The 24,306-nt window shown below is 37.2% G+C and overlaps 1 long non-coding RNA gene across 2 annotated transcripts; it reads left to right on the top strand.

Moving 5' to 3' along the window:
- Positions 1-1,775: 1,775 nt before the first annotated feature.
- Positions 1,776-20,105, top strand: LOC116183233 (uncharacterized). 2 transcript variants are annotated; one of them, XR_013341592.1, is made up of 5 exons: positions 1,776-1,954; positions 9,297-9,462; positions 10,633-10,728; positions 17,937-18,207; positions 19,887-20,105. It is a non-coding gene; the product is annotated as an uncharacterized LOC116183233 (long non-coding RNA). The 2 variants fall into 2 exon arrangements; XR_004147803.1 differs by lacking the exons at positions 17,937-18,207; positions 19,887-20,105 and adding an exon at positions 16,646-16,860.
- Positions 20,106-24,306: the final 4,201 nt, after the last annotated feature.

The raw sequence follows: 24,306 nt of genomic DNA, 5'->3' as shown, positions 1-24,306 counted from the left end.
AAAGAAAGGAATAATTCTGAAAAATGAAGCAAAGGATACTTCTGGACTCAGCTCGGCTTACACTGAGGCAAAATTGAGTTCTGCTATTGATTTAATGAAAACAGGACCAAACACTGTGTGCCACTTGTCCATATGAAATAATTTGAATGGGCTGAAGAGAAACACAATAGTAGAGACAGGGAATGAAAAACACCCACAACATTATACACCTTCAATTCACCCAGGAGAGCTTTTCTCATGAAGGGGTATATTATTCCCTTATGTGTATGTGGCTTCCATTACCAGTAATGGGAGTTGATCACACACAGAGAGGAGAATGGACTCCTCCATCTGACATCTCGCTGGCTGCCTGGTATAAAGCCAGTAGACAATGCCAAGTTATTCTGATCGAGCTACTAATTGGAATCATGTTGTATATTGCTGAAGTTTGTTTATTTTTATGAGAGCATTAAAATTTCAGAAGAGCTGCATTTGGACCTCTCAGTGCACACACACATACTATAGGCAGCCTCCTTGTTTTACATGACATGCAGGGGTACAGCATACATGCTGTCTCTTTTGTGTTTTGCTGTCGTGGTCTAGAGATGGCAGCATGTGAAATTATAGCCCCTGCTGTGTAATGTTTTTAATACGTACAAATGCACTGGCTGAATTAAAGGAGTAGCATTGCTAGCTCAGCTCAACACAGACTTCTTTATATATTAATTACAATTAAATATATTTGAAAATATAAGTACATTGCAAAGCCTGATGGTCTGGGCCTCCTGCCTCCTTCTTCCCCTCTTTCTTTCCTCTCCTCTTCCCCCATACCCCCTAACATATGCACAGCCAGTGTTGCCTCAGTCTCTGTTTTCCAAAAGGAACCAGTGTGTCACAATGCTGAGATTTCATGTCTAAATTCTCAACACTGCTTAAACAACTGAATCACCAACACTTTCAACTTTTGTTTCAACAAAACACTTTTTGTGCATAAAAAATTGTAAGACACTCCATGGACAAGGGATGGGAATGGTCACAAAACAACAGCTCTAGTAGAAAATGATGCATTGAGAATGAGAGATAGTTATCCTCAGCAGGCCAGTACAACAGGATTGAATCCAGCCTGAAAAAAACAATAGTGGTTTATTCTCTTACTAACGGATGACATTTTCTTATTTTACTGCAAAGTTTGGCAGGGAACCCAAAAACTAGGCAAGTCTCCCCAAGGTGAGTGTACCCTTTGTTTACCCTTGAAAGCATCATGCCTTGTTAGGAATGAGGGGTCTATTTCATGCCCAGCTGCAATAACAGCATTAAATAAGTAAATTAATATGCACTTACACACCCTGTGTTTCAGGCTCTGCTGTTCACACTATTCAAGTGTTAGAGGCCATGTTTGTGTCCACTTACATAGAATTTTGGCCTTTTTTTTTATGGTCATCTGCAAGACCTTCTTGTCTCTCTCCCAAGAATGCTAAGCCCATGTATGTGAAAATTAGGAGGCTAGAAGCAAGACATGCTTTTTTTCCTGTTTTTGAAAACATTGATTCCATGTTTTTCCGTCTGCTTTCTATTCTTTCTTCTCTTTTCCTGATAGAATGGCACAGTGTAGCTCTAAAAATGGGATATTTTTGTGCATTTTTGTGTATTAGAAAAAATTATTGATATGTAAAGGTTCTGAGCTCTTATTTGGTGGTGGTTTTATACTGCCAGGCTCATACCAATGCTAAAAGAGAATCACTGGTGACTATAAAAGAGCTAGTGAGAGAGAAGGAGAGTTTCCTGGGTAAGGCAGATTTGAATTCACATTTTAACATTTTGTTTCTATCTGTATATTAATGTTTCTGTAAAATCTTCCAGAATCAATAGCATTCAAATAAGGCACTACCATAAAACCAAAATTCTCTCCTGAAATATCCTGTTGTCAGGCATGGTTTGAAAGGAGCTTCTAATAATTTTTGCACTTCCCAACAGGGTAAGTAAAATGCTGAATCCTTGCTCTGTCTTGACTGCTATTAGTTTCACTGTTGTTTTCACTGAAGGTATGTTTTTTCATAGTGAAGGAAAGCTTGTGGGTGGGAAACCTTTCTCCTGAATCTATCAGGTGGTTAAGTTCTACTTTTTAAGGGTTCATTTCCCAGAGTGATAGGCAAAGGCTTCATGTGTGCTTCATTAAGGAGTTTACTTTTCAGCATTCATTTCCTTTGGAAAGATAATTCAAATCACACCCCTCTGCAGAGTGAGACATCTGAAGGGAGGGCTGTGGTGGGAGGGTGAGAACAGGACTTAAAGTTTAGAGGGGCGGGGGCTAGACAAGGAACCCGGTGGCAGGGGGATAAATCTCCCTGGACCTCCAGTATTCCTATTTCTAGTGGAGTATAGTAAGATCCTGTGTACGAGAAACCATCTGCAAACGAAAGGACCCGTTTTTCTACAAGAGAAAGGAGAAGTCAGCAAAAACCTTCTTTAAAGCAGCTTGCAAACTATTAAAATATGAAGTCTCACTTCCCTTGCCTGCTCCATGGCAGCCCCTTAGTTAGCAGAGATCACATTATCCGATCCTTTGCTAGAACACTATTCAAGTTTTAGCAATTCCCTGTCAAATGTTAAATAGTTTGCCAAAGAATAATAGATGCTTTACATTTTATGCATTACTAGTTCCGAGACTAGGGCTATAAAAGTTTTCTATTAACATGTAAGCACTGAGAGAAGTTTTTTTTGTTGTTGTTGTGTTTTTTTTTAACTTGATAAATATACATAACTCCTTTACAATGGGGCTCTTGTGTTGCTAATGGGGACCCTTAATGGAGAGTTATATTTCCAGGATTATATCTTTATTCAGTTGCAAATTATTTTTGGGGGGAGTTTTAATACTCTGCTTCAGTCTATGAATAATAGTATCATTTGAATGCAGCGGACACCTGGTGCAGTAGAAGGACAGTGGGAGCTCTAGACTGACCTGGTATGACTGCCAACTTTGCATTTTCCCAGCCTTTCCTATCCGCTCCATTCAGCATCTAATTTCATTCTCCCTCAGCAAAATGCTAGACACTTGTAACTTTATTCTCCCTCGGCAAAAACTTGCTCTCTTGTAAGGAGATGGAAAAAAAAACCCGTGAAAAAAAAATTCATCTTATCAATCTCTTCTTATACAGAGTCTAGTAATTTGAAGGTTGGGTAAAGTTTCAGGAAAAAACTTCCAATTAAATACTGTAAAAAGATAAAATAACAGTGGCCTTGCTGCTGCCCAATAGCTTTCTTGAAGCGCTCTTTTGTTGATTTATTGTACATTAGCCACTGAGCCATGCAAAGAACATTACGTTTCAGAAAGAGCTATTCGTATGCGGCCTGCATCCTCTCCAAAGACAATCAGGCCTGTATTGCATTTTGCAAATTTATACCAGGATGTTGGTTTAGAGTGTTTCCCTGAAAAGTTTTTCAAGTAAGTGTCTGCTTTCATAGGCAAGAGTGATTGAGGCACACAAACAAACCTTTGTTTCAAAACTCACAGATGTATGGCTGGAGCAGAGCTTTGTTTTCTGCTTTAAGGAGTATTCTCAGATTTTTGTTTTGAGCACAACACAGGATTGTATAAAAAAATCAGCTTGAGGATGAATGTCTGGTATAATCTCAGGCTTTCCAGATTTTCCCAGGGTTAATTTTTCTGCTCTGAACTTTGTGGGGAGGGAGTTGTTGTTGGGGTTTTTGTTTTGTTTTTTTCTTTTCTTTTCTTTTTGATTCAGGACTCCAACAAAAGAAGCTCTGGGTACTTTAGTCTTTAATGACTTTAGGAAACTTCATTTCAAAGCTATTTGGGAGTTTGTGGCCTTGATAACATACTTCTTGTGCTTAGTTCTGATCAAGTTGTTGTTCTTCTTTTACCCTTGAATCATAATTTTTGAGCATGCTTATGCAATGGTGCTTGTCATTTCTGGGGTGGGGAGATAGCCTGTGACCTGAGCTACAAGAGATGAACTTTCAGATGCACCCTTTGATGGGTGTAGGTCTGTGTATGAACACTGACCCAAATGACCAAACTAATGCTAGTACAAGGTACAAGATGTACCTAGTTACAAAATCCTAATAAAGCACACCTTTCTGATAGGCTCAGGCTGGCTGCTAAGCAGTAAACTAGAAAGGAAACTGACACCAGATGCCAAAATACTGAAGTGTTTCTGATAACAAACACAGCACAGAAGGGAATGCCAGGTACTACATGTTTAACATCTGATTGGGATGGGGAGGACACACACTGGCACAGGTAAAGTGCTCTCTGCTAAGTTGTGGGCTAGATGCAGAGGATGAAGTCCTGGCTGGAGTGAAGTTACTGGAATTTTGCCATTTGCTTTCAGGGAGCCAGAATTTCACCTTAGCAAGCAATGTACTGTGGCTCCAGCCAGATTCACAAGAGCTGTCAGGAAAGAAAGGTGGTCAGAAAGTCCCAGATCTGTCCCCCGGTCCTATTACTACTCCTGCTAGGAGAGCCAAAGCTGTTCTACCACCATACAGCAAAATTGTAAGGTGCAGACAACTGCATTCCCTGCATTCCCAGTAGGTCTTTGAAGAAAGGAAGGAAGAAAAAGAGAGGGCAAGTTACAGACCCTGGTCCATAACTTCCTCAGATATCTAAACTAGAAGGAATTCAACTCTGTAATAGTGTCCCTTAGGCTAGACCAAGGTGAATGTCCTGGCAAAGACACATTGCTATTGATTAGGGTTTTATTAGAAATTTGCCAGGCATGTTTTACTTTGAGGTTGAAAAATTGTTTCACCACTGGACAACATTTCACTGGGAAAATATCTTTTTCTGTCAAGAAATCTGGTATTTTGTGTGAAAACTAAACACTTGGAAAGCAAAAGCTTTTGACCCTAGATCAGGAGGCTATATTAAAATAATATGGTTGGTTTGGAATCTCAGTGTATGTTAACAGTTTAACAGTAGTTTGAATACCTTCTACCTTCAGTATCTTCTAATAAGTTAATTTTCCAGGCAAACTTTAGGCAAAGCTTTATGCAAAAGACAAAGACCCATGGTGCAGTGCAGGCTGATCTTCCAACTGGTAGCAAAAGACATGAGGAACTTCAGCTATAGTTCCCAAAACTATATTTTTCAAGGGTGTGAGAAGAGAATCACACACAAATGGTTTAAGACAAAGCTTTTTGGCTTTTTCTGCAGACAGGAGCAAGATCTAATTAGACTCTACATTTTTACCTTTTCTGGTGGAGAATTATTGGAAGAAAATGGATATGTAAGGAACATTAATGTTATTCAATATATATACCATCAATAGGCTTAGTTGCTTTCTTATCTTTGAAGAATGTAATGTATAAATCATTGCAGAATTGGCATGATTTTAATAGTTAGTGCAGGCCCTTATTCACTTTAGGGTCAATCCTGTCTTTTCCATGGTATGAGGCAATTACAGACATGGTAGACCCTGTGATGTTTCTCTGCCTAAGGAGAAGAAGACCAGCTAACAAATTTTTACAGATCATCACTACCCTCCTTCCTGTACATTGTAGAATCAAAACCTCCACCAACTATTGTTCCCTTTCAGCAGATCACCAACTGGCATTGCTCCATAGCTGCTCTAAGCTAGGAGCATGTGTCAATCTGTTGGAAGGTAGGAGGGCTCTGCAGAGAGATCTGAAATGGTTGGATGGATGCACAGAGTCCAATAAGTCCAAGCATATGAAGCATTTCTTGTGAAAATTCAGTCAAACCTAAGGAGTCAAAATCAGCAGTTTCACAACGTTGAATCAGACAAAGCAGCCTAGTCTGCATTGGTGCTATTTTTAAGAATTTCCCACTTCTCACTAGCATCCTCTTCAACTAAACTGTGACTTTCCAGAAGTCAAATTCTTCCTGAAAGAAGAATTGCAATGGCAACTGTCCTCAGGGCAGGACAGTTGCCATTGTAGTGTAACCAATACATTTCTCTAGTGCTCTGAATCATGTGCCTCTTCTGCACAGTTCTTTTCTCTGCTCTGCCATTTACTGTTTGGCAGCAATTTTTGATTTGGTGCTCTGCATGTTTATGCAGATGCAGAAACCAGAAAATTTTGATAATGTACATACAGTCACTTCCTATATACCCAGTAGCAGTAATTCTGCCAGCACACTGCATATGTGAACTTTTTCAAAAATATTAATATGATCTGATATCAAGTTTCATCTGTCATAATACTATCATGCAAGTGGATTTTTTCAGAAATGTACAGTTACAGACATAAAGATTTTAATAACTTGCATGTGGGGATGCACTGGGAAGTGCCTTCCTTTCCCAAAGGAATGTTAGAGTAAATACTGCAAAATTCATTAACAGAAGTCAGAATACCATGTTTATTCACTACTACTGTGTATACAAGGAGTCTGGTTACCCAGCAATGCTGTCTTCTTGGAAAGAGGAATGAACTCATGAGCAAAAGTTTTTCTTGTTCATTCACTTGTCAAATATGACTTTACTCATGGAGTAGTTAAAATTTAGGAAGATACAAAGGAGATAGAAAGAGAAGAGGCAAAAAAAAAAGGGAGACTATTTTGTTTAAGGGAATGTGAGTGCTGGCAGTGCTATGGCCTGGGTAGGGCTATGCTCCCACAATCACAGCTGTAGAAACCCTTTCTTGCCCACTGCCTGTTGTTTTCACGGGGGTGACTGTCAGTATAAACAACTGTCAGTGTAAACAACTGTCTTCTTTTCTTTTCCTGTTGTACAGGAGCAAATCTGTGACTAAATATTGTTGGAGTAATGTAAATGATAATTTTGCTGCACTGGTAATTTACCTACTTTGAGTATGCTTATAGGTTGAAGAATATGGGTATCCTACAATTTTTTATCTATTATCCCCACCAAAAAAAAAAAAAAAAAAAAGAAAGAAAAGAAAAGAAAAAGTGAGATAATAAAGTGCTCTCTCTTTTTTTTCACAAGAAAGATAAAAGAGGGAGGAAAAGCAGAACTGTTGCCTCCTGACACTAGCTGACATTGAGAGAGAAACAAAACAAGCTTTTGAACCTAATGCAGCTGTAGCATACCAGGTAGAAATATTAGCATGGCATTACAGCCAGGAAAATAAGCCCTGAAGAAATAACATGGCAGAGCTGACCTCAGGATTAAGATAATATCTCTGGACAGTATTAATTTATGTATGTGTCCTAATGAAAAGAGTATGCCTAATGAAACAAAATCTGCATTTGAAAGACAAAGGAATTAGGGGGAAGGAACCTGTGTAGGATTCTTCTTTTTGGGGGGTTAAAATTTTGTTCATCCACTAAAATAATTAGCAGAGTGCTTGAAAAATAAGATTAAAGTAGGTAGATGCATAATTTTTTTTTTTTTTTTTGTCTTGCTACTTTATTTTTTTCAAATCTTCTTCAACAGCTGGTATCTCTTGAGTCAGAATATGGCATAATTTTTTCTGTTTTTCTGTTTTACTCTCCCTTTGTGTGAGGAAAAAAAACACATTGCTAATCTGTGGTGGATCAAACATTCTCACATATTTTCTGTCTTATCATTAGCCTGCTCTGCCTTGCTGGGCCATAGCACTGTCTGGGAAGAAAGACACACACTAGGAGAGGAAGAACATGTATTTGAAGAAGCAATATTTGAGCTTCTCCATTTCCCGCCTCAATTTGCATTACTGCATGTCTCCTAAGTTCAGAGAACACTGTACTTGCATTAAGGTTATGAGTCATATTCCCTGCTTATTTGAAAATATCATTAACCTGTGCAAAATACCTCCAGAGCATTGCCCCAAAGCACCATGAAGATTACAGTACAACTGGAGAAAAGACACAGCCTGCATGAACCTCTGCTTCACCCCTAGCCAACTGTGCAGTCTTTCAGTTGTTTGCTTGGTGTTGCTCCAGGTGGAAAAGAAAAGAAACACAGGGGAAAAACAACCTCAGTGTGAAGAGGACTGCATAAATGATGTACCTCTGAAGTTGCCATGCTCTTAGTGGCTCAATTCCTGTTTTGTGGTCTTTCTGTTTAGCTCTGTGCCATGTGAGCTAAAAGACACAGGTTAATCATGCTATTAAAGGAAGCGAGTGAAGCCCTTAAACATCTGGGTTTTTTCTTACCCAAATAAAGATTTTGCGTATTCCTATGCCTTACTAATGGATTCGGAATTGTGCTTCATAATGTGTATGTTCTTTAACTGTTGACTAACAGAAGCAACCAACTGTGCCTTGAGTGTACTGTAGTGTAAATCTTTGGGGATTCAATAATGATGAAGCACTAATTCAATCCCTTTCTTATTCTGGTCCATTTTAATGAAGAGCAAAGACTCTTTGACTTCTATATGATTTCAGATGGACAGGAGAGTTCTCACTGCAGAGCCCGAGGACTATGTTACCTTCTGTAAGTGCTACAGTGACTTAAGATTTGGCTCCTTGTTTCTGTTGTCTTAGAGAGTTTTAAGTAAGTGACATTTATGAATAGTGTTTATTTTCACTTTATGTCCGTAAAAGGGGCTTAACAGTACAATTTTCAACAGAACTCCATTAGAAATATATCTCAGTTTGTAACACAAAAGTTTGCTGGATCAGGCAGGTTCTTCACATCCAACTTAATAACTGCATATTCTAGCACTGCAAGTATTCATGCAGTATTCATCATCTGTAGGATTCTTCTTCAAGACTTGAAGTTTGAATACCAAAGGCTGGCATAGTTTTTCAATTAAACAATTACAAAAAGAGTAAAGAAGAGAAACATTAAAATGAAAATATGTTTCTGACTTTACCCCTCCAAGAATTTAATGAGATGAAGTACTCAGCAGTGAAAGAGAAATCTACATTTTAAAGTCACCATAATTATTTTCCTTTTCACCAGCAGAAAAGAACAGACGGATAAGAGATAAAAACCAAGATGTCTGTGTTTGGGTTGAACAGGGAAATTTCTTCCCTCAAATAACTTCACATCAGCTTTTTACTGAATATTTTCTCAGGAGATTTTTAGATTAAATACATCTTTGATTCGGTTCTTAATCTTCTACAAAGACATTTATAGCACCTTCAGGAAGCTAATTACTTAACATACCCCAAAATTAGTCTTTGATAAAAACTTCCGTCTTTTCTGAAATGGAAACAGGCCACTGGAAAAAAAAATTCAACCAGTTCTAATAAAGGTAAACATAAGAAACATTGAGACAGAAAAAAAGGAGGAAGTTCTGCTATATACTGTCACATGCCAATTCATTAGCTATTTGTACCCATGGGAAGCATGTATAATAAGGTTAGGGCCCCTTCCCTCCTTGGTGTCTTCTGTCTGCAGGTTTCCACCATGTTTAAGTTTTTTTCCTGCTTCACATCCTTGCAGTGACTGGCAGAGAGGTGCAGCTTATTTAATGAACTGGAAGAACATCCAGCCCAAGAAGAGTGACAGAAACTCAAGTTGTACCTGTACCTGCAGAACAGCTGGAAAGAGTAAGGCATCAGGAGAATGGAGGAACTGGATTAATATATGTGCTTATAAAAATGTAAAGGTAAGGATAGCTGAAATACTTCTGATAAATCAGAGCCACTGTGCCTGAATCAGAACAGACGCTTCAATTTGGAATAAGCACATTTAAGTCTGTTAGATAAGCAGCCACTTCATTTGAGTGAGAAAAATTGATTATTGTAGTTCAGTGAGAGGATGCCAGAACACAAATCAAACACAGCAGATAGCTGGAGTCATAGCTAACAAAATGGAGAAAAAGGGAAGTAAAGGCAATTGCAGAATAAAAGTGGTGCGCTTATGAGCATAGCTGTCTCTTCTAGAGTGGCCTTCGTAAGATGCTGCAACTGGCACTGCTGGATACACCTGAAAACTCAGTAGGAAATTAAAAGGCAATTAACTGTGTGTTAACTTGTGGAGAGCATCATGTGGGTCTTTATATATCTCAGTGTTCATGTCCTGTACTGTTATGTTGGGCAATTGTTTTGTTCTGTCAGTTGTGTTCTCCAGATATTTAGCTGTAACCTAGCAAGGATTGAGGAGGAAATAACATTTCAATTTTCACACCAGCAACAGCTGATTTGGTTAGGCAGTACACTAAATATAGTAATTTGCTATGTAGCCAACAACAGTGATAGCACATCAAAAAGAGATTCTGTGACATAGCAGGGATCCCTAATGTGCTAGGAGTGATGGATGAGCTGTTCATGCGCCTCACAGAATGATGCTGCTTTTCAAAATGGAAAGCGGCGTGTGTGACCATCAATATCTTACATTGAATTATTGGCTCCTGTCATGATGCCTGTATTTTAGCCAACTCATGTGGTGGAAAATTATTTTATTCTTGTGACATTTCTGATAAAAGAGGCATCAATAAATATTTTCCCTGAGAAATGTGTTCTAGATGTTTGCAGGTAATAGCAGCAGTCTTTTGAAGAGCCATCCATGACTAAAAATAAGTAAATAAAACCGTTATTGAGCAAAGATTGAAACATGAATACCTTGCATTTAGTGGGTCTCTTTTTCAACATGAGCTTTCTCTTTTCAACATGAGCATTCTGTATGCCCAACATCTAGCTGCATGGCTGTTGTACCAGTGTAGAACACTGCCTGATTCAATGTTAGCGATGCCTTCAGTGCCTTATTACTAGTGGGAATAAAGTGCCCTCAGTTGAAAAAGGTTATGTGCTAAAACACTACTACTCTTACCCTTCAGCCCAGGTTGCCAAGAGGATTTTGGTATCACTGCTGGCATAACTCCACCTGTGTGGGTTGTACTGAAGCACCATCTGACAGAACAGCAGCCAAAGCAGTAAGTGGGGTTTGCTCTCCATAAGCCAATGAGGAAATTAGGAATGCTCCTCATCATATACTGTCAGGTGCTATATAATGCCTTAATGCTTTCCAAAGTTAAGTACACTGGCTCCTCTTAGTCAATGATATAAAATGTAGCATGAAGATCTCATACAGTTCCAGCAAATCACGTGAGTGTTCACCATGATGCCATTGTGGCACTATCTATAGCTGTCTGTTCACATCTTATGACAGAAAGGTGATTTGGTTGAACTCAAAGCATATAGGTCAGTAGTATGTGATGAAATTTATCTAGAGGCAGCATCAACCACTTCTTACTCAGCTGTACTTCATTGCTGGGCTACAGTACATGTTTGTTTCAGAATAGTTGCATCATGGTATTTTCATCTGCTGTTCTATAGTGGTTTTGCACTTTCTCCATATGGGACAGGTCCTCCTGCTCTGTTTTCCTTTTGTGTTTGCCCAATAGATGCTCTTCAACAAACCCTTGGAACTTTTCAAACCAATCCTTAGCACTGGGCCTTTCCACAACACTGCTGTTGACAAAATAGTTTTGATGTGACACTGTCATCTCCTGTTTCTTCATTTTCTGTACTCTTAGCTTAACCCCACGTTACAGGATTTCTCACAACCTATGACTTTCCCAAATGGTTGATATCCCTACCACCTGCCTACCCCTGAACAAAACAAGCTATAAGTCCTATATGGCAGGTAACTGAAGAAATCAAACTTGTCTGCCATCCAGAAGCATATATGAAATGTTATGAAACACAGTTGGCATTGCGGTACAGATTTAATTTAATTTAATTGATTTTGTATTAATGTGGTACTTGAACACTAGGACTAAAATCACTGCATTATATTAAAATAGTTTCAATTTAAATCAACTTTTGCATTTTAGAACACAAATATCTCCTACTGCAAAGTATACATCTGCAGGAATACTGAGGCCTGTGAGTGTCACATAGTTTTCACTTTGGTTTTAGTGTTAATTCTGAAAGTTAAAAGATAAATAACATTTTCTTATTTGTGAAATAAGTCCATTTAATAAAGCTGGAATGGGATTCAAAGTGTTTGAATTTTAGGGGATTTTTAATTTCACTGTAAATAATTTGGCAAGCCCTATTCTAGAGCCACAACCACTACAGTCAATAGCGAGACAAGGTATCCATCAGCACAGCAGGGATGGAGCAATTTACCACAGCACATTTCCTCCTTTTAAAAAATATTCTACTTTCCCAACTACCAAACAAACAGTGAAATTAAACACCTTAAAGTACTTCTTTTAAGTGTACTACCACTAATTCTGTGTCATATGTTTCTGGGTTGTTACTATCCCATGAACAGTGTTTTATTACATCTGCAATAAAACCTCAAGTTTTACATCCAATTTCTGCATTGAAAGCTTCCTTTCTAGAGCAGAGATTCTAGAGAAACAGTGAGAGTGAAGTGCAGATCTGCCTTGTCACACATTCTCTAATAGCAGCAAAAGCTTAGACTTACCAGCCTTCATTGCACTGGACATAGAGAATGAGTCCAGAAATTTCTAAAAACTAGTGACTTTGGATATTTCTGTCCTTTCATCCTGAAAGAGATTTTATTCTTTCCTCTTTCACCTTTCCTCAGTTCACTTTTTCCATCTTTAAAAATAACACAGCTTCAGACATTGTATCCCTCATTAACACTAGTCCTTGAATTTGTTTCTGAGATGTTTCTAGTTTTTAAATAAAAACTCAGCAGAATGAAAAAACTCTGCTTCCTTAGAAATCAGAAAATCCTCTCAGGACAGAAGGAAATTAGTCTTCAGCCTTGCACACTGCATATGTCTTATCACTGAGAGGCAGAATAGGGCAGTCTTGTGGACTGAACAGGGGCTTCTGGCTGGACACTGAATCCAAATATTGGAAAAGGAACTCAGGTTCATCCTGAGATATGTAAAAAAGGTAATATCTCCTCTCTGGTGCTGCCCTGACTTGTCCTTGGGGTGTGCAGTTTACCCTAAAGCTCTCTGTGATTTGGGAACTGATATTGGCAATACCAGGAGTTTCAAGAGAACCATTGTAGAACAGGCAGCAAAAGCATGAAATAATCAGTGCCTGTCTGCCCCAGGTGAAACCTGAATCATATTTAGAATCACCAGAAATATATAATGCATTTTACCCCATCAAATTATTTAAAAAATAAAAGTTTTAAAAATGAGGATCTGAAACTAGTTTAGAAAAAGAAAACCTTAACCCATTATGTAAGTATAATGCTGTTCTTTTTTACTATGTATTGCTTTTGTTACTACTAATTATTAGAAATAGGTCCATGTTGAGGGCCCCAGTGGACATGTGTAGTAATCACTTCTCTAAATTAGCTTCTGATGAAGGACTCAGCTCAGTGAGAACTCAAGTAGTACTGCAAATAATTTCCAAACATATTTTACATATACATTTGTTTGTTTCCCCTGAAATACAGCAAGGATTGCAGTTCATTACCTGAAAAAATCAAAAGGAGTCAAGAAAGAGGGACTATGACAAAAGCATAGCTGATGCAACTCAGAGTAAAATTCCAAAATCCTAAGAAATAGGTGCCTGACATTCTGGACCATGGCTACTTATGCTGTCCATGACTACCTCAGCATTCCTTTGTGCTTCACATCCCATTATTTTGCTTACATCAACATATTAGATTATTGTTCTACAGTTAGATGGTAAAATCTATGAGGAAACTGTGTTTTTTTTCCTTGAAAATAGAGTATTTGGTACAGTGGACAGCAAATACAGGACCAGCATCTCCAGGCCTAATACATTTCTCAAATGCTTTGTTACATTAAAATATCTTTGCTAGCTTCAGGGGTGTGACATCTACCTGTGTCTTCTTTTCTTTATCTGTCTTCTGTTGTCTGTCTTTTGTTTCCTTTATCACAATGCTTGTCCATTCCCAAACCTTTGCAAGACCAAATTTCAGAATTCCAGGGCTGAAGTAACAGTAATAAGCTTTGGAAAATGAATAAACTTCCTCATTTCTTTTATTGTTTGCCTTCTGCAGGGCTCATATTTTCCAAGTTCATTTCCATAATAAATCTGCAAAGCTGCTGCAGATGAAACAAAACCAGAAAATCCCCTGTGTTTTAGCATTACTTCCATAATAAAGGCTACTAAAGGAGTATCAACTATTGCAAAATTTATGATTCATATCATAAGTGTTGGCAATAGATCAGCTCTCTTCTTTCATCTGAAATGCAATGCACCATTATTATTTCCATGTATTTACGTTGCCCTTTCCATATCTTATATTTAACTGAATGAGTCATAATTGTCTTCTTTCAATTATGCTGAAATAAAAATTGCACTGATAGCACTGGTGGGTGCACTTGACAATGCTGCCCCCCACAGCTCCTCTGCCTTTTTCTGCAGATCAAGGAAACGACTGAGCTGCAGAAGTCCCAAATGTGCTCTTCCTTTAGCTAAATTAAGCCTCTTGTCTCCCTCTGAAATTCAAGGCTGCATAAGAGAAGCAAATAAATCAAGAGTGGTGCTATGGTATTTAGCCATCCGTCAGCACTATAAACTGTTCTTGCCTACCTGCTTAAAAAAGTTAACTCCTTACATCCCTATCATTCTCCAGTCCAGGTTGCCCTCCTTTCAATCCTCGGTAAGCCTCAAACTAAAGCATTACAGCTTGTAGCAAGTAGAGTTCAACATGGTATGAGGTTTAATTCCTTATGAGGATCACAGGACAAACCACTGTCATGCTGAGCACCAGCAGTGTCACTCCAGATATCATGCTGCCTGTATTCCCAACATCTCTGGGATATCTGTCCTACAAGCTAGATGTCTAGCACACCTCTGAAGAAGAAAGTCCGTGTTGTCTGCTCTCTTATTTGTGTTGACTTTCATTTTCTCATCAGAAGGCAGAGATGAGGCACAAAAGCAGCTTAAGAACAGTTTTTAGAGTAATTAAGTTCCTTATAAGCACTTACTACAATTTTCTTCTCTCTCTCAGTTATACCCATGATTTCGACCCAGGTTATTCAGCATTATTTAATAAAGCACCTATTTCACCAATGCCTGAAAATTCAGGTACAGGCTGTGTTACAAGGATGACTATCTCCCAGAGAAAGTATGTCTTAGATAATGAAGAGTAAATTTATTTTGACATATGATTTGCTTCAAGGAGGGAGATACTTCAAACAATCCTTTTCAGTTTCTGGCAATCCTACAATCCAATGGCCAGTAGTCTGCAGGTATTGCAGCTTCTGTAATCACGTATTTTGGTGAGCATAGGCATGCCAAAGAGCAGTGCTGAGTTTAAGAAGATTTCTGCTGCAATGAAGAGCATTCATAAAGAGATAAGGGTCTGATGCAATGAAGGCCACCTTTGCATTCAGTTTGATCTCTGCAAGTTCTCCGGATACACAGTAAAACTACTGAATAAATTGCTTTTAGCTGTATGTTTCAGAAGAAAGAAATTTACTAGTGATCCTTTATTTTCCTGAAGGAAATTGTTTGTTAGTCTACATGCATGCACTAAGTAACATTTCATTCATCTTGTGCAGGTCTTTACAAATAAAAATCTCAGCTAATATCCACCATGTGAATTCAGAAAACTTACAAAGGAGCTAGCAATTATCTTGATTCCATAGCAGAAATAATTTGCCCAAACAACAATCTGAAAGAGAATTTCATATACAAAGAAAGATACCAAGTGTGTACTCGCCTGCCATAGAACTCTCTCTTTGTCTCTCCCTGCTTTTCCCTCTCCATGTACTCTCTCCCCTCCCCCTTTTTAAAGCTTGTTAATTCAGATCAATCCTTCAGTGGTAATATTGCCTTTGGGTTACATGCCAGCCTATGGAATTATATGTTTGAACACAGGGCCAAACTAGCAGTTATTCCCCTGCCACTAAAGGTGAAAAGGTTTCCAGTAAATCAGGTTACTTTTCCACAGGGTAAGTAGTGTTAAATACAGTCTCTCTGGGTACTTCATCAATATGATTAACCTATTGGCATTATAGTTATCAAATTACAGTATAAGAAGTCATAAAGTTAAAAATAAATCTGTTTTCCATTGAGAAAATCCATTTAGGTGGAGACTGTTATATTAAAAGCTTACTGAGTATATATAATAGTATCATAGTTCATGAGGAATCATTACCACACTGGAGGTTTTCAAAATTAAACTTGTGGGAATGTCTTACAGATAAGTAAAAAGCTCTCAAGGGATTCAAAGTACATACCATATAGGGCCATCATCTTATTAGAGTTTTACTACTAACCCTATTAGAAGTCTCCAAGCTGAGAAAGATTACAGCATGTGGATTGTAGAGATATTTTGTAGACACTTTGCAACTCACCACAAAATGTTCACCTTGGGATCTTGGTCCCTGTAGCTGAGTTAAATGGCTGCCCTAATTCCACCACCATGGCTGCAGCAGTCTCTTAATGTACCATAAATCCAGTCAAGTACTTTGACCTCTTTATTCATTGTCACTATAGCTCCTGAAATTGTCCATTCTAGCAAAGGGCCTGCAGGAGTTTGGCTCTTTTGACAAATGCAGTAGGAAAGTGAGCTGGTTTCCTACAAAATGTGTCTGGGCTTTTACTGCAGAGAAAATAGAGGCAGTGAGGAGAAATTGAAACACTAATACACATCAAATTGGATGGCTATTACTTCCTACTACATGCAAATTATTCATATCGTTTAATCAAATACATTGCAATTCATTAAGTGGCTGATGCTTTGGTATCACATTGCTTGTGGATTTCATGTCTCATTAATAGGAAGTCTTAGAATACAGAAGTGTTGCAAAAAAGTTACTCTGGGTGAAGAAACCTGATGCTTGTGTAAATATTTGTAAACAAAGTATACATATTTATTGCAATTCCCTTCAGATTCTGAACTGTGCGTTCTTTTGGTCTGCTTTAAAGGTATCTCATACTTTTTCAAGATACACTGCTTTTGGCTGTGGAATGTACAAACTTCCAACAAAGCAATGGAAAAATGGAAAAGCCTCAAATCACCTAGGAAACCTGAGTACTCCTATTAAATTAAGCATATGCTTTTAAAATACATAAGATAATATGTTTAGCTGGACCTGATTTCATACAGCAAATTATTTAATAAACACAAGTGAAATCTTGTATATCCAGTTCTGCAATTTTCTTTGCTATTAAACAAGCCATATTTAGCAGTAAATCTAAATGCAAAGATTGTCTGTTTGGATCTCTTCAAAAATGTTGCATGAAGACAGTTACTATCTAGAAGATATAAAGCTAATTTTCACTGTTTCATTTAGTATATTCAGATTATTCATTTGAAATCAAGTTGTTGACATGTATATGAAAGTAAAACATTAATTATTTTTAAATTATCAGACGTTTCTGTTAGTAGCCTGAAACTAATACATATAGGACTTTACACAGCTCCATTTGAATACCTGTATATGTTGTTGACTTAATGCTGGTAGATTTTTTACAGTACTACATGCAACAAAAGTAAATGTTTTATTCTTCATTTCAATGTGCATAATGTTTGTGGTAATGTTGGTCTCAAACTGTCCTCCCAGATACATGATACTCCCTTAGAAACCTGAAAATGTTGAATTATATTAATTTTTAATTATTTGTATCAAATTTTAAAATGTTTTAAAAGCTGTTGGATGAATCCTGATATTTCAGGATAAGCAGTTTTGAGTAATGTTTTTTTAGGATTTTATTTGTATATTTATAAAATAAATGCTTAGTTAACATATTATGTTTCATCCAGGGAATTAATGAATGTGTTGGATTAATAACATCAATCTGAAAAATGTAACTTACTCTTTTGAGTTAGTTAGCCCATATTACATTTCAAATGAATAAGACAATAAATTTGATTACCATTATAACAATGATAAATAAAAAAATGAAAGGGTAAGAATTAAATACTTAAAATGACAGTTTTTTATAGTATCTATGCATTTGCAACAGAATATGAGGATGAATGGGGCAGAAGCTTTACAGTAACTAGTACATTAGAAACTAGTAGTTAAAAGAGAAACATAATCTCGGATCCCAACTATTGCTAAAGTTTTCATGTCTTAGGTTATATTATCTACATTAGCATTTAGTAAAGCACAGTAGGAGCAGTCAATTCTAAGATTTTAACATCCAGACAATAATAATGTTTGTTTCTTTGTAGCTTTGTGCTTTTTTCTCTGTTCTTCCCCTTTTTTTGCAGCATTTTGGGTTAACCTAATAGAACCTAATCTAACAGAAGTCCAAAACTGGATATGAGAAAGATTAATGGAAAATCAAAGTTAATACATTTAGCAACGTTATTCAAAGTTCTTATTGTATTACCAAGAATGCTGTGTTCAGTTGTTATCACCCTTGTCTGAAAAAAATGAGCTCAGACTAGAAGATGTACCTGGAAGGATCATTATGTCACCGGGAGAATGGAGATTCCCACTTCAGGAAAAGAGATGGAAGAGCCAACTATGTTTAGACAGGTAAAACAAAGCTGAGCAGGGGAAGTATTGTCTCTGTAAATGGATCAGAAAGATAAACACTAACAAAAGAACAGTTCTTAAAGCTTAAGGACAATGTTGACACAGAACCAGTGGGCATATCCCACCTAAGAAAACATTTACAACAGAAACCAGCAGATGACATAGACTCCAGAGAAGTGAGGCTGTGGTGCAACAGATTTCTGTTGGTGCAATGTAGAAAGAGACAAACCTTTTTTTGGTGTCTGCCTTAATAGTAGCAGGGTGACAGGTAAGACTGGATGATGCCACTGCCTGAAAGGCAGGTGCTGCAGGTAGCCACCTCCAGTCCCATAGGATTCTGGTACGAAGGTACCAGCTCTGTGTGATCCAGAAGGACAGCCTGTAAAGAGAGAAATCCGTTTTCCTCCTAACACTGAGCAAAAGGCTGTGGCTCTTCTGTTGTCTCAGAACTGGTGTGCAAAGGCTAATTGGGGTTTACATTGAACCCGGGATCCAACCCTTGTTTTGTGGCTTGTTTCACACCAACTGCATGGATGTTGTTATTCCTTCCTGATCTGCCTGTGCAGTTTAATAGAGATTATATTATTAACAGAGATTAACAGAATTACATAATTTGGGTGGACTCAGTAGGAGCTATGAGAAGAATATTATGGTTAATTATCACATCTCAAACCAAAACGCGAATAGCTTTCTGTTGTGCTATATAAAGTAGAGAGAAGAAATAATTATGGGCAAAAGTAATTTCAAAAGACTGAAACGTGACTATATAGTACACAAGATTAACAAATGTTACCTGAAATTGATTATCCTCTTATCTACTTGGTGTAACAGAATAATCCTCAATACCTTCATAAATTCCTGGCAAAATGCCATATTTTATGTTTTATGGGAGTGATTATATACATATTAGTTATGATGGTTCCAACAAAGATGTCTGCTACCCAGCCTATGGGTTTTTATCACTAATTGTGCTTTTAGGTGCATTTTATTTTATAGAATTTATTCTGCTTTTTATTTTATCGAATAACTGAAACCAGATGGAAACGGTCATTAACACTGCAGTATTTTAACTGCAGAAAATTAGGTCCCGCCTTTATTAATGTATTTATGTAAGTTGAGGAGATTAGCCTTTACATAGCAAGCAGAGCTCAGAGCCACAAGATGCATCTGATCTGTTAAGAATGGCGTCTCAGCACACCAGTGTGCTTTGCCACTCATCCACACAACTGCCAAGGGGTGATCCATCTGGGTCTGCATGGCTCTCTCCTTCCATAAGACATGTATCTTTGGATATTGCAAAATAGGTGGATGTACTCCAGGTCATCAGCAGCTGCCCAGTGCTCTCCTGGTATGTTGCCCTGATTTTTAAATTGGTTTTCTTTTATAGTTCTTTTGAAAGTTTTAAAGTTCTCATAAAACTTCTTTAGCCTTCTGATAATGTTAACATATTTGAGAGTCAGAGTTCCCACACAATTTCATGTATAAATAGAATAGTTTACATATTTCTCTGTGGGTGGAGAGAAATGATTGCTTGATCTTTAGACCAGTGTGGTTGGAGAGGTGGTAATTCCATCCTCCAATCCACGGTTACCTTTAGAATTCTATAAATACCAGATATTTGAATAAAACTGGGTCTTTTTCTCTTTTAAAATTACCAAACTTCTGTGTACTCATTTCAGGTCCAGTAACGACACTGGTACCCTGAGCCAATAGGAAGACAGACGTCAGCCTTTCTCAGGAGTGAGAACCAGCTGAAAACATCAGGAACAAGTATAATAACTAATTTTTCATTTTTTTATAGGATGTTATATAGAATTAAAATCCCTGAATAATTATGTGTTCAATCATATAATCTCATTTGTGTTATGGTAATTTTTGGAGTAAAGTTATGCTGAATAACCTTTGATATGAATGAATTTCTAGTGTATGTCACATGGACGTGTACAAGCAAGTGACTACTAAAAATGTAGTTTGTAGAGCACTAGAACAAAGATTGCTTTGTGTGTAAGCATTGAAAAAGGAGAGTCATTTAAAAAAGGAGGAGGGGAAGGAGAAGGAGTGTGTGGGGATAAGGATGGATAGGTGTAACTGCATGCTGCGGTTACAGCATGGCTGTGGCGTGGGTGACACAGCAGCAACCCAATATAAGGGACCAAGGCAAAGGAATAGAGAGGGATCACTTTTTTGAGTTCCAAGGAAGGTTTATTTCCTCAGAAGATTCAGGGACAAGTGACAATAACTGAGGGCAAAAAGCTGCTTTTAAGAAGAGGCAGGAGTAAGGGGAGGACTCAACCTTTTGTCAATAGGAAGTCATCAGGGAAGGAGTGCAGGGTAAGGGCTATCCAATAGAAACCAACAAGGGGAAGGAGAAAACCTTGCACCCCAATCTTGCTTTGAGGAAGGGATGAAGGACAGGGAACATTCCAGAAGGGAACAAAGGAGTTACAAGGAGATTGACAGGTGGATTGACATCCACTTGGCGGGAGAATCTTGGGGTAAACAAGTGACTCAGAACTGAACCATTAGGGAAGACAAATGGGGTACATGGAATGAACCACTACCAACTTATAACAAGGAATGTGTAAAACCTACTACAAAAGAACAAACTGTAAAATAACAGACTACCACAAGTAGGCTTATGATTTCTTTTCCGCACACTGAGGAAGTCTCAGTCAATAAGGTACAACTCTCCTACAAGCAAGGTATACAGGTAACAATGCATAGAGCTCAACAACAGTTTATGTGCCGTAACAACTTGTTCAGCTCTGCTTTATGCACTTGGACTTTATGGGGGTCAACTGAATTTTGAGAGTAGCTGAGTAATAACAATATCAGCAGATTTATAGTTTTCTTTTTAGATCTCCCTTAACTAGATGAAAAGTCAGTAGGCTGGTGTGCCTTAAATGTGCAAGACTGGACAGCCTTGAAACTCAACGTCATTGGAATGAAACACCCAGGTATACAAGAGCCTTTCTGATATATCCAGATTCTCCAGGACTTTTGAATCAGCTTGAGCTAATCAAATAGATATTTTGTTTCCTCAAAGCATTTTAATACCATGTTTGGAGTTGCATGTGGGTCTTTAGAGGGCTCTTAAAACAGGGAGAAAATGTAACATAAGGAAACTAAAATTAGGTTTGATTTAGGCTAAATTTCACATAATAACTATCAGTCCCTTAGGAACATCCAGGTGAAGTGAGTAGTTGAGTAATATTTTCTTCCTCACCTGCAAGGCCTACTAGTTTCATGTTATCCTTATCTTACCTTAAGTCAGAGCATAGAACAGAGCCCAAAGAAAAAGAATTCCATCCAAAATCCATGCTGCCTCCAGAAAGTCATTTGTGGAAAGTAAATGGCAAACCAATCAAAATGTCTCATCAGCAAAATTAGTATTTATGAAATTAGTGATGGAGCAGAACAGACAGAGTGATTGCATTATAAACACTCAAAATGTAGGGGGAGGGAACAGAGATTTTGCTCATTTTCCCTCCCACTGCTAAAGCACTGTATTTAATTGACTTACAATTTTTTCCCTAATATATTTCTTTATGAAACCTGCCTTGAGCAATGGATACATGATTGTTCACGGAGGGTTGTGCCTCATTTGTTCCCGTAGATTGTGCCTAATTAACGCTAACTTGTCTGTACATAAAAAGTACAATAGGCTGTCCTTTCCAATTTAATTCCGACAGTTTAATCGAATCTGTATTCTTTCAAAAATAATTAGATCATTTACACTTCATTAACATGTAATGTAATGTTGAGACATTCATCATAATGATTTCTTATTTTTCTTGTGCAATATTATCTCCTCTAATGAAACTGTTAACACCATGCATGTCTTAATTAGCTTTATCATATCACTGACAATTTAAGAGCTACATTTTTACAAATGAAATTAAATTAGTTAAATAGGTATATTTGAAGAAGAATTTGTTCATTAAAGCAAAAATATTAGAAACAGACTTACCTTTATATATACCATCTAGCAGATTCCATAATAATATTTTTTTTCCATCTAGTCTCTCAGCAATGAGATTTCTCATGTTCATAGATCACTTTTCTCTTTCCTTATCCTAAACACAGCAGTGATAGGCTTGCCTCAGATATATTAAGCCATCATAGGAAACACTGATATTAAGGGAACAAAGACTAGAGAACAACTTCCTACCTCATAATCAAACCCCTTTAATTTTGAGAAGAGTTCTTTGCCTTCCACGTCCAAAAGTGTTGTTTGTGTAATAAAGTTTGAAGGGATTTTCTCATCCCCTTTGTGAAGGATGTACTCTCTGCATCCATGTTTGTAAACCTTGGCTGAAAATGAGTGGTGCCAGGGTCTAATCCTGCATTTTACTAAGAAGCCACTATTTCCATGGGCCTGGAAAAATCCATGTTAGTATATATCTTTCAACAAGTATTTACAAGCCATTTACATTCTGACAACATTGTAATCTCAGATTGTTTGTAAATGTTAATAGAAAACAAATTGCCATGAAGCATCTCCTGGAAGGACTGAGTACCCACAGACCCAAAAGCCAGTGACAATGTTGTGCCCAGCATTCCACAGGAAGGATTCCGCACCTCCTGGATTGAGCTTTAAACTAGCTGAAGGTCCTAAAATATTTTAGAGACAGATAAGCTTCTTTCCTTCAGTTCTCACAGTCTTGCCAAGAAAAGGAATGTGTCATATTCATGTCTACTGCAGCTGAATGAATATTGTGAATCAAAACAAAAATTGCAGACAATTGTTGGAATAAAATAAACAGATTTATTGCTATCAATATTCATGATCTCTTTAATTTTGTTCTGCATGAAGACATACAAACAATTATTTATTCAAAGAATTTTTCCTGAGCATGAAAAATCTGAGGACTATGTGAGTAAAATCTCTAAATTTGAGAGGAAATCCATGTGACAAATCCCATATTTCATCCAAAAGTAGACAGTGGCAAGCAGTATCTCATATATATATATATATATATATATATATATATATATATATATATATATATATAGGTATGTATGTGAACCCATCTAAGAGTAATCTATCAGCAAGCTGGAAGGCTAAATTAATAAAAAATCAAACTATTTGCTATAGATTGACCAGCACAAACTACTTCTACTTGCTTTGCAAATCTGAAGCAGAGATAAGTGCATTCATTCCACTTCATTTAAGTACTGTCAAAGGCTGAAGTCAGTTGGACCTGTGATAATGACAGTATCTTTGAGTCTCAGAGGTCTCATCAGCCTTTTAAAAGAAAATGCTACAGGCCACTTTCAATAAATTTTAATGCACCTTACTAAAATCCATGGGCTTAATACAGATCAAAAATCAGATTCTGACCCTTCCATGTTAATCTGCAATAGATTTTAATTTTCCTAATCCTATTTTATATTTTAAGGAATTCTAGTATGTACTGAACCTTTATATTATAAATTGGTTTTTTTGATCCTCTCTTACTAACATTTTGATTTGATCCTCTCTTAGTAACATTTTATTTGCAGTTTCTTGATGCTTATTTTTTTAAATAGTCGTGTAACTTAACCAAGGCCTATTACGCAAGAGCAGAACATCAGGGAAAATTTTTAGCCTACTTTTTCAGCTTAAAGCATGCAAATAAAATTTAAAATAAAAAGACCTAGCCATTAAAAACTGGCAAATAGTAGGTTTAGGGTTCTGTTTATGAGTTAGATTCTTTTTTCCTTCTCCTAAGAAGTTTGAAAATATGGAGTTTTAAGAGATTGAGGGAAAACACTAAATGGGATATTTGCTGGAATCTTTAAATAGAACCATAATGTTACCAGAAGTGCTCCAAGGTTTCCTGGTTATTTTAAAAATAGTTGTTGCCATATTCTATGAATTATCACTTAAAAGCAGCTTGAATTGGTAACAGCAAATATTATTTCTTATGAGGGTTCTGTGTGACCTCTGTAATCTTTGTTGTCATTTGATTCATTTTATTATACTGTTAGGGAAGGATGGATTAAAACCAACAATTCTAAAACTCTATGGTGAACTAGTATGCACCACGGGAGGTAGAAAAAGGATATTAATTTAGAAATTGAGAAAAATTCCAGTTTTTCCCTGTTCATCACAGA

This window comes from Lonchura striata, chromosome 1 (genome assembly GCF_046129695.1).
Source record: "Lonchura striata isolate bLonStr1 chromosome 1, bLonStr1.mat, whole genome shotgun sequence".
NCBI classification, from domain to species: Eukaryota; Metazoa; Chordata; class Aves; order Passeriformes; family Estrildidae; genus Lonchura; species Lonchura striata.
The sequence above is the reverse complement of the archived record's forward strand: the minus strand, read 5'-3'. Positions and strand labels throughout refer to the sequence as shown.